This window comes from Hyaena hyaena, unplaced genomic scaffold, assembly GCF_003009895.1.
Source record: "Hyaena hyaena isolate Hyena2069 unplaced genomic scaffold, ASM300989v1 scaffold_37, whole genome shotgun sequence".
Classification (NCBI taxonomy): Eukaryota; Metazoa; Chordata; class Mammalia; order Carnivora; family Hyaenidae; genus Hyaena; species Hyaena hyaena.
The window spans coordinates 5,338,905-5,348,597 of record NW_024080669.1 but is presented as its reverse complement, the minus strand read 5'-3'; positions in this window follow the sequence as shown (position 1 = coordinate 5,348,597).

Here is a 9,693-nt window from a genome sequence, read left to right as displayed (position 1 = left end):
TAAGTCCTAAGTCTCCAGAGTACAAAGTAGGACTAAGAAAGGTCAAGAGCAGATCTGGATGATCACATCATATACCCAGCCAATCAAATTGCAGTTCTTCCTCTTACCAGCTGTGTGGCTTTGGACAAGGAACTTAACTACTCTGAGCTCCATTTTTGTTATCTAGTTAAAAAAAAAAAAGTGAAATAAGACTTTTTTGGGAGCACATCATTGTGAAAATAAACAAGGCAATATATAAAGTGCTTCTCACAGTGCGGGGCACCTTGTACATGCTCAGTAAATAACAGTTATTAGGGAATCATAGTCCTAGTGAAACCCTGAGAGTGTTAAACCTCTGACTTTTCCTTTTGTATCTCTTCACAGGACTCCTACAGCATTTATACTGATACCAGCAGATGTTTTCTGTTGTTAGATCATTGCCATACCTAGAAAGACCTTTTCTCCAGATTCAAACATTCATGATTTCTTCTGTTTGTAATTTTTTTAAAAGATTAATCTCTATACCCCATGTGAGGCTCGAATTCACAACTCAAGAGTCCCACGCTCCACCGACTGAGCCAGCCAGGTGCCCCTTCTGTGTGCAATTTTTATGTTTGAATCTTTTATGCTTCTGGAACTGATTCTGTTGTGAGACAAGCATTGCAAACCCCAACGTACAGGCAGATTGCATATATGGGCCAGGAAGGTTGCATATATGAATAAAACTGCCTGGGTGGGGCTGAGGTCATGGTGACAAACTGGACAATGAAAAACTGCTCCTTAAGTAGTTACTATTCCACTCTAGAACTGTGACCTTTTTTTTTTAATTAGCATTTTTTAAAAAATCACGAGAGAGGCGCCTGGGTGGGTTAGTCGGTTAAGCGTCCGACTTTCGCTTAGGTCATGATCTCGCAGTTCATGCGTTCGAGCCCCGCGTCGGGCTCTGTGCTGACTGCCAGCTCAGGGCCTGGAGCCTGTTTCAGATTCTGTGACTCCCTCTCTCTCTGACCCTCCCCTGCTCATGCTGTCTCTCTCTCTCTCTCTCCTAGAAATAAATAAAAAAATATTTTAAAAAAATCACGATAAAATGCACTTAAAACTCACCATCTTAACCATTTTACAATGATCTTTTCAAAAGTAGAAATCAGATTGTATCATCCCATCACCTACAGGTTAAAGCCTGCCAATATCTTCTCGTGCACTCAACAATAAAATCCAGGTTCTTTGCAGCGGCGGCCTGCAGCTCCTACGTGATCCGGCGGCCCTGCCCCGGAGATCTGGAAGCTCTCACACCCCCCTTCTGCTCATTCATCATGGCCCACCCGCATCCCACTCCTTCGCCTCCTGGGACCACTAAGTCTGTGACTATCTCAAGTTCTTCCTTCTCTTCCCCAGAGCGTCAGCTCAAAAATCGCCTTTGCACAGAGGACTTCTCAAATATAAAATCTCCCGGTGTTGAGAGGTCAGGAACGAATCCAGCTTTTCTACCATCAGCACATTTCATGTTCAAAAACAGAGTCAGGCCACCAGTCTGCAGCCACACAGGTAGAGAGCGGGCAGAACACTGCGGTTTCCTCGGGAAGGACTAGCCAGTGGCCCAACCCTGTTCCTTAAATAATCCATCACCACTTCACCAAAATGCCACCTTCAGCAGTCTAAATTCCCATAATTTATTGGGGCTTATTTCTGGACTCTATATTTCTGTTCCTACTCTAGACCCAAATACTTAGATGGCTCCAGCTTCGTGACACATTTTAATTTCTGCCCGTGTCTTAATATCTAACTCTCTATTTAAAACCTTCTTTACGTTTTTCTTAGCTATTTTGCATTGCTTCTTAGCTAGAGGAACTTCAGTGCTCTCTTGTCAAACTCCTCCAAAAAATCCTGCTTGTGTTTTGATTGGGTCATGATGAACATATACTTTAAATCTGGGAAGATGGGTGTAATTAACAAAGTTGAATCATTTTATGAAAAATCAGTAGGTTTTTCAACTTTTGTTGAAGAAATCTCATTAGAATTTCAGGGTTTCTTTCCTATAGGCTCTATCCCTCTCTTGTCATATTTATTCATGGACATTCGATTTTATTTGCTGTCATGATGGAGGGAAGTTTTTCTTCCATTACTTTTTCTAACCATTTATTGTTGGTATCCGAGAGAGTTATCAAATTTTATATTCTACATTTGGCTAAGTTCTTTTTTAGTCATTAATACTTTAAGTTGCGTCTCTTAATCTTTCCAGATTTAAACTTATATTTAAAAATAGTTATTTTGCAACTTCCTTATTTGCTATGTCTTTTTTCTAGTATGTACATCATTGTCTCCAAAATAATGTGGAATAATTGTGATGATAGTGGGCATCCTTCTCTTGTTCCTGACTAACAAAAATGCTTTCATGACTTTGAGGCATGAAATTGGCTTTTACTTTAACGAGAAGGAAGTGCCCCACTATTCTGAATGCAAACCAGGAATAGGTATTGTTGTTTGCCAGATGTGTTTTCATTTGGCATCTACTGAGATAAACCTGGAGAATTATCCAGGTTTGACTACCCCCCACCCCCGCAGCAGGACCACCCTCTGAACTCTGTAAGGGGTGCCTCCGGAGCTCCAGGCCACCAAAGCAAGGCCTGCTTACTGTTAAACAGCCCTCCCATGGCTGCAAATGGCCCTCAGAAGATTTAAGGGAAGTTTCGAGAGCTCCGTCTGGCCCTGGTAAGACACCCCACCCCTGTTAGGATGACATTGCCTGGCAGACCAATCCCCAAAAGAGGCTACATGTGGCACTGATGATACAACTTCTCTAAATACTTTCAGAGCTGATCTCATTGGGCCCTACAACACTGTTCACTTCCTTCCCACCCTGCTCAAAGCCCCACATGAAAATGTTCCAGTACAAATGCTACCCAATCCCCTACCTTCCCAGGCACCTTCGACTGGTGGCCTCTGGCACCCCCATGCCCTACTGCTACAGTCTAGAGTGGAGCAAATCCTTACCTTTTCTTCATTGCTGCTTTCAAGCCCTCTCTTCTCTCTCAGTCTCCAGCTCCTCTGAAGCCCGGCTGTAGTTACCGATCCACACCCCCTGCCCCCCCCCCCCCCCCCCCCCCCCCCCCCCCCCCCCCCGGCATCTCACGCCAAGGACTCCCTTTAGCATTCCTGCCATTGTTCTTACCAGCTCATCATCACGTAGATGACGCACACAACACCCAGCCTTTCCGCACCCCTGAACTTCCCACTTCCAGTGAAGCAAGGAGCTTTCCTCCAATTCCACTCTTGCTCGAGACTTTCCCTGCCCACAATCAGACCACCCCCACCACCGTTCCCCTCACTAGCGCCGGCCGCTGCTCCAAGATTACTCCAAGTCCATCAAGGACTTCTACGCATCGACTCCTCATTTTTTGGCTAAATCTTCTTCCCATTTCCTCCCTTCTCTTTCCTTGTTACCCAGCTTCAGTTCCGAACTACATCACTATAATCTCTCCCTTGTATAAACCTCAGTCCCTGTGCTTTCCTCCTCTGCTAAAGCCACCTGGCAACACCCCGATTCTCTGTACTTGCATTGAAGCCGTAAGATACAGAGATTCAAAGATTTTCCTGTATTTCTATAATTCCTTACCCCATTCTCCAAGAGGACATTGTGGCACAGATGGATAGTCATCCCACAATGTTTGTAATCTTCTTACTAATAGAATCGTTATTGGACATATAGATGCCCAGAACTATGACTACATTTCTCAGTTTTCCTTGCAGCTAGGTGTGGGCCTGTGGCCAAATTTTGCCAAATGCAACTTCCACGTGGCAGCTTTTGGAGACTTTCTTTAAACGACCATGGAACCCCAACCAGTATACCCCTTCTCCCTTCAGTTTGCCACCTGGAACACAAACGTGACAGCTGCGCCTCCTTTCTGACCAGGATCTGAGGGCTGTGTCCCAGGAATGGTGGAACAGGAAGGTGGAAAGAACCTCAGACCCCAAGAACTCTATGGAGGAGGGCTCCCACATCAGCACTGGGTAGGCTACTTCTAAATTTCTAACTTATTTAAGACACTGTTATTTTGAGTGTCTGTTACTCATTGAAGAATAGAATCTTAACCAAAACACATTCTCCCCTTAAATTCAACACCTCCTTGTATTCTTCATTACCAACTGATAGTCTTGCTTCTTACAATATAACAGACACGATCCAAACAGAATTTCCATGTCCACCTACCACCAAGCCCATCACCCTACCTGTTTCTCTGTGTACACCGCCTGCCACGCCTCTCCGGACAGTGGGTGAACCCAATAGTCCTGCTCCCCACTCATATGCCGTGCCTGCCTCTCTGTCCTACTCGCGGATCTCATTCCTGCAGTTAGCCCTTCCTCCATGGCACCACTGATGCCTCCCGCACTAAAGGATCCCTCCAAGGGATACATACCATGCTTCACTTCCTCTCACACTCACACACAAGACAGTGCAGAATTCCCCTGACTTCACACCATTCTCAAGCCCCTTTTCTCCATTACTTCATAATAAAACCCCATGCTTCACAGCTGCCTTCTCAAGCTATGAAGCTATGGGAAGCTATGACGTCACAGCTGCCTTCTCAAAGTCTCCTCTGCTCCCAAATCTCTTGAACATAATTCTAGCAGGCTTTCATCTCCATGATATCATGAGAATCCTCTTGGCAAGGGGGTCACAACCTCCCCCTTCCCAGATCCCAAACTCAATCCCTGGTCAAGTCACCACGCATCTCAGCAGCACTTGGCACAGTCGATCATTACCTCCAACTTGGTTTGGGGGACCCCATTTTTTAATTGCTCTTGCTTCCCAGGCTGCTCCTTCTCAGTCTCTTGCTGCTTCTTCCTCATTTCTTTGACCTCTAAATGACCATGTGCCCTTGGACTTGGGCCACAGACCTCTGTTAGTCTCACCCAGTCCCATGGCTGGTTACCATCTGCATACTGATCATTTCTCATGTATTACTTGAGATCTGACCTCTTTCCTGAACTCCACACTTACACATCCAACTGTCTATTCCACATTTCCAATTGGACTACTACTAAGCCTTTTCATCTTAACATAGCCAAAATCAAATTCTTGAAAATGTTAGACTCATGTGAGGAGGAAAAATCAGGCTGGCTTCAGATGGACGTGTCCACACTGACATTGAGTATTTTTCCCCAACGCAGGGTCATCCTCACAAATGGATCCTCCACTCATCTGCTGCTCAACCAAAAACTCTTCATTCTTGACTACTCCTCTCTCTGTGTCTGTTTCTCTCTTTTTTTTTTCATTCTCGACCCTTGTTGACTCTATGCCGTCAGCAAATCCTGTCAACTCTACCTTAAGAACAAGCCCAGAAATGAGTTATTTTTGAACCTCCATCACTACTACCTTTGTCCAAGTCACTTGCCCCTTTCTGGGACAACGGCAAGGACACCATAAGTAGTGTGCCCCCCCCAGCTGACCACTCTGCCCCTCCCTCTCTGTTCCAGCCACAAGGACCGCCTCCTTGCTGGTTCACCAATTTGCCAAGCATGCTCCTGCCTGAGTGCCCTTGCATGTGTGGCTCCTGATGCCAGAAATATTCTTCTCCCAGATATTCACGTTTTCCTTCCTCACTTTTTAGGTGTCTGCTGAAAAGGAGTCTTGTCAGAGAGGCTTTCCCTGACTATCCTATCCAAAATAGCATCCCACCTCCCTCTTCTGTTCTCTATTCATTACACTGTTTTACTTTTCTTTATTGCTGCTGGCTATGATATTGTTTACATATTCATTTCTTTGTTTATTATAGATCTCTCCCCTCTGAAAATATAAGCTGAACAAAAACAGGGACTTCAGCGGCCTCTTCTCCTGTTTACCTCCAGCACCTAGAACAGTGCCTGATAGTACAGGCGTCAATATTCCTCATTGTTTTTATTCTTTAAAGTAAGAACCATATGGACTTTGGTTAGCCTGAGCAGCAGGTAACTGGCGGCAAGATGAGAAATACAGATGGCCAGCCCTTCATGAGACAACAGCCCCTGACTGGAAGCTGGGGGTAGGGAGCCCAGTGGTGGTGGCTACATTCATCCAGAGTGGACTTTCTGTCTCCCTGGGCTGGGAGGAGGGAGCAGGTCTTGGTTCAAACGCCAAGACCCTTGCTTTTCTTAGAGTTTTAGTGGATTTTCTTGAATAAGCATTTCTTCCCCTTTGCTGTATGTCCTCAGGACCACTTGCAAAGATTTTAAATGCCTTTTAAAAAAAAGAAACAGGAGTGTCTGGGTGACTCAGTCGGTTAGGCATCCGACTTCGGCTCAGGTCATGATCTCATGGTTCATGGGTTCAAGCCCCGTGTCGGGCTCTGTGCTGACAGCTCAGAGCCTGGAGCCTGCTTCAGATTCTGTGTCTCCCTCTCTCTCTGACCTTCCCCTGATCATGCTGTCTCTCTCTCTCTCTCTTTCAGAAATAAATAAAAAAACATTTAAAAAAAAGAAACAATTTTCAAAAGAAACAATTTTGTAGGGGGCAACTTGGTGGATCCTCTCGCACCATCAGCCCAAAACTGCAAGTTACCTCCCACACTGGTCACCTTGTTAGTTTGTTCTTTTTTTTTCTTTCCTCCTTCCTTCCTCCCTCCCTCCTCTGTTTCTCTCTTTGTTTGGTTCTTCCTTTCTTTCTTATTTAAATTCAAGTTAGTTAACATACAGTGTAGTATTGGTTTCAGGAATAGAACCTAGCGGTTCATCACTTCCATATAACACCTGGTGCTCATCCCAACAAGTGACCTCCTTAATGCCCATCACTCATTTACCCCATCCCCCCCCCCCCACCTTCCTCCAGCAACCCTCAGTTTGTTCTCTGTATTTAAGAGTCTTTTATGGTTTGCCTCCCACTCTGTTTTTATCGTATTTTTCCTTCCCCTCCCCTATGTTCATCTGTCACATTTCTTAAGTTCCACATATGAGTGAAATCATGTATTTGTCTTTCTCTGGCTGTCTCATTCTTTAATACTCCAGGCATAGAGAGTTGAGTTCATCATGGTTCTGAGTGCATCATCACACCCTCATTTGTGCAGGGCTCTCTTATTATAATAGATTTTTAAAATTTTATCTCCTTTGCTCCTAGCTCCTCACTTCCTTTCCAGTTCCTGCAGGCAGGCAGCCAGACTATTGTATTTATTAAGTAATTTTTGTCCTTTGTGTCATTTAAAGTGTGTACTGCATTATAGATCACCTTCTTTTCCTTTTCCTTGTCTTCACTTAGCATTCATTTTAGGATCTAGCCATGAATATATCCAGTTTGCTGACACGCAGTGCTGCACAGTACTCTGCGAGGTGCCCACGTCATATCTGCCCAGCTCTCCCAGCAACAAGCACCAGACTGCCATCAGAGAGCATTGAGACGGACGTCTTCACGTGTCCTCTTATAGATGTGCATAAGGCTCTACCTCAGACACCATCGGTGGTGCTGGGTGCAGAGCTCACTTGCACCTCACGTGCCGGTATGTCCAGACTGCTCTCAGGATGGCCACGCCACTCAACCATGCACAGAGCCATGCACGCAGACTCTGAGAGCCACGCCTTCCCACCAATGCTTGGCATCACCCTGACTGAGCCGGGCTAATAAGTATAAAGCAACACGTCACTGCTATTTTAATTTGATGTCTTTGATCGCTAATTAATTTCAGCATCTCTTTCTATGCTTATTAATCTTTAGGGTTTTTTTTTCCCCTCTGTAAACAGCCTATTCATATCTCTGTAGCTGATCTTTCCTCGTATGTAATACATGTTTGGCACCATGTTTAGGGCTTTGTATTTTTATATTATCTAACTCTCATAACAACTCTGTGGAGCCTGTGCTCCCTTTTGATCCAGATGAAATCTGTGATTTAGAAAGTTTTTGTAACTATCTCCATGTCACATACACTTAACTAGTGGCTGAGCTGTGACTCAGGTCCAAGTCTCTTTGGCTCTGAATCACAACACTGTGCTCTCCCCAACAGAGGCACCTCATCACAACTGATGCGTGGGCAAGAGAGTTGGAGTTGTTCTTAGGGGGAGGGTAGAATGCATTTGTTTCTTTAATAACTATTTATCAAGTACCATGGCAGGTGCTGGGAGTAGAGAAATAAATAAGGGAGAGAAGTTCCTGCTCTCCTAGCTTAGAGTCTAATGGGGAGAAAAATACTAAATAAATATACAATGATTTATGAAATACAATTGTGCTAAGAGTTATTAAGAAGAAGGTGTGGACCTAATAAGTCAAGCTTTTCCAAGAGTGGCATGTAAGCTCAAATGGAGCGAGAGAGAAGGTGGTGTAGGTGCAGCCCATGAGAGCAGATGCCCCAAGTCAGCAGAATAAGAGATAAAACGTGCAAGGACACAGATACACAGGGGACGGAGGCCGGGAGAGCAGCTGAAGGTACTGCTGCTGATGGAGTTGGGTGATACAACCACTCTGGAGAACAATTTGACAACATCTAGTAAAGCAACAATTGATTTTTTCTTTTTTTTTTAATTTTTAATGTTTTTTATTTATTTCTGAGAGAGAGAGAGACAGCATGAACAGGGGAGGGTCAGAGAGAGAGGGAGACACAGAACCTGAAAGAGGCTCCAGGCTCTGAGCTGTCAGCACAGAGCCCGACGCGGGGCTCGAACCCACGAACAGTGAGATCATAACCTGAGCCGAAGTCGGACGCTTAACCAACTGAGCCACCCAGGCACCTCTTTTTTTTTTTTTATAGTTTATTGTCAAGTTGGTTTCCATATAATGCCCAGTGCTCATCCCCACAAGTGCCCTCCTCCATGCCCATCACCCCCTTCCCCTCTCCCTTACCCCCATCATCCCTAAGTTTGTTCTCGGTATTCAAGAGTCTCTCATGATTTGCCTCCCTCCCTTTCCCCACCTATTTTCCCCCTTCTTCTCCCCATGGTCCTCCATCAAACAACAATTGACTTTCTACCCACAAACCCTAAAGACACTGTCACACACACATACAAGGATGTCACTATTGCAGAGCTTGTAATAGTAAAAAATTAGAGAGAAAAACCCCAAAATCTTCATCACTAGGGAAATAGATAAATTGTGGCATAGTCACAAATGACAGCATGCAACAAATAGTTAAAAGAATAAACTAGATCTATGTATATTGATGTGAAAATATCTAAAAAGCACAAAATAGATACATACAATATGAGAGATTTATACAGATGTTAAAAACCCAAAGAAATGCTACATTTATTTTTTATAGATGTGGTTTTAAGTAGAGAAAGTATGTAACAAGGACTTGAAGAATATGGGGTCAATTCATAATAGACATTTTCTCTGAAAGGGAGGATGAGGAATGGAAAGGAGGGAGAAAAAAAGAAACTTCAGTTTTCTCTGTATTTTAGAAAAAAAATGTTTTGAAGCAAAAAATACAAAATGTTAGCATTTGAAAATTCTGGATGGTGGGTACACTGATGTTAGGTTTATTTTCTGAACATTAAAAATTTATTTTCAACATTTTTCAAGAACATATATACAGAAACAAAATACCAAGTTTAGCCCATTAAAAGTGGCATAATATTTAAAATGCTAATAGCCTATGTTGAAGAAATTGCAAGAACGCCTTTTCCTAGAGCCATTCTATTGTTATTAACGAAACCTTCCTATAGGGCAAGGCATTAAACTTGCAGAAAGTCATCTTTGGCATTTGTTAGGCTCCTTCAGGTTTCAAAAATGATATTCAGACTGTTGCAAGGACTGTAGTT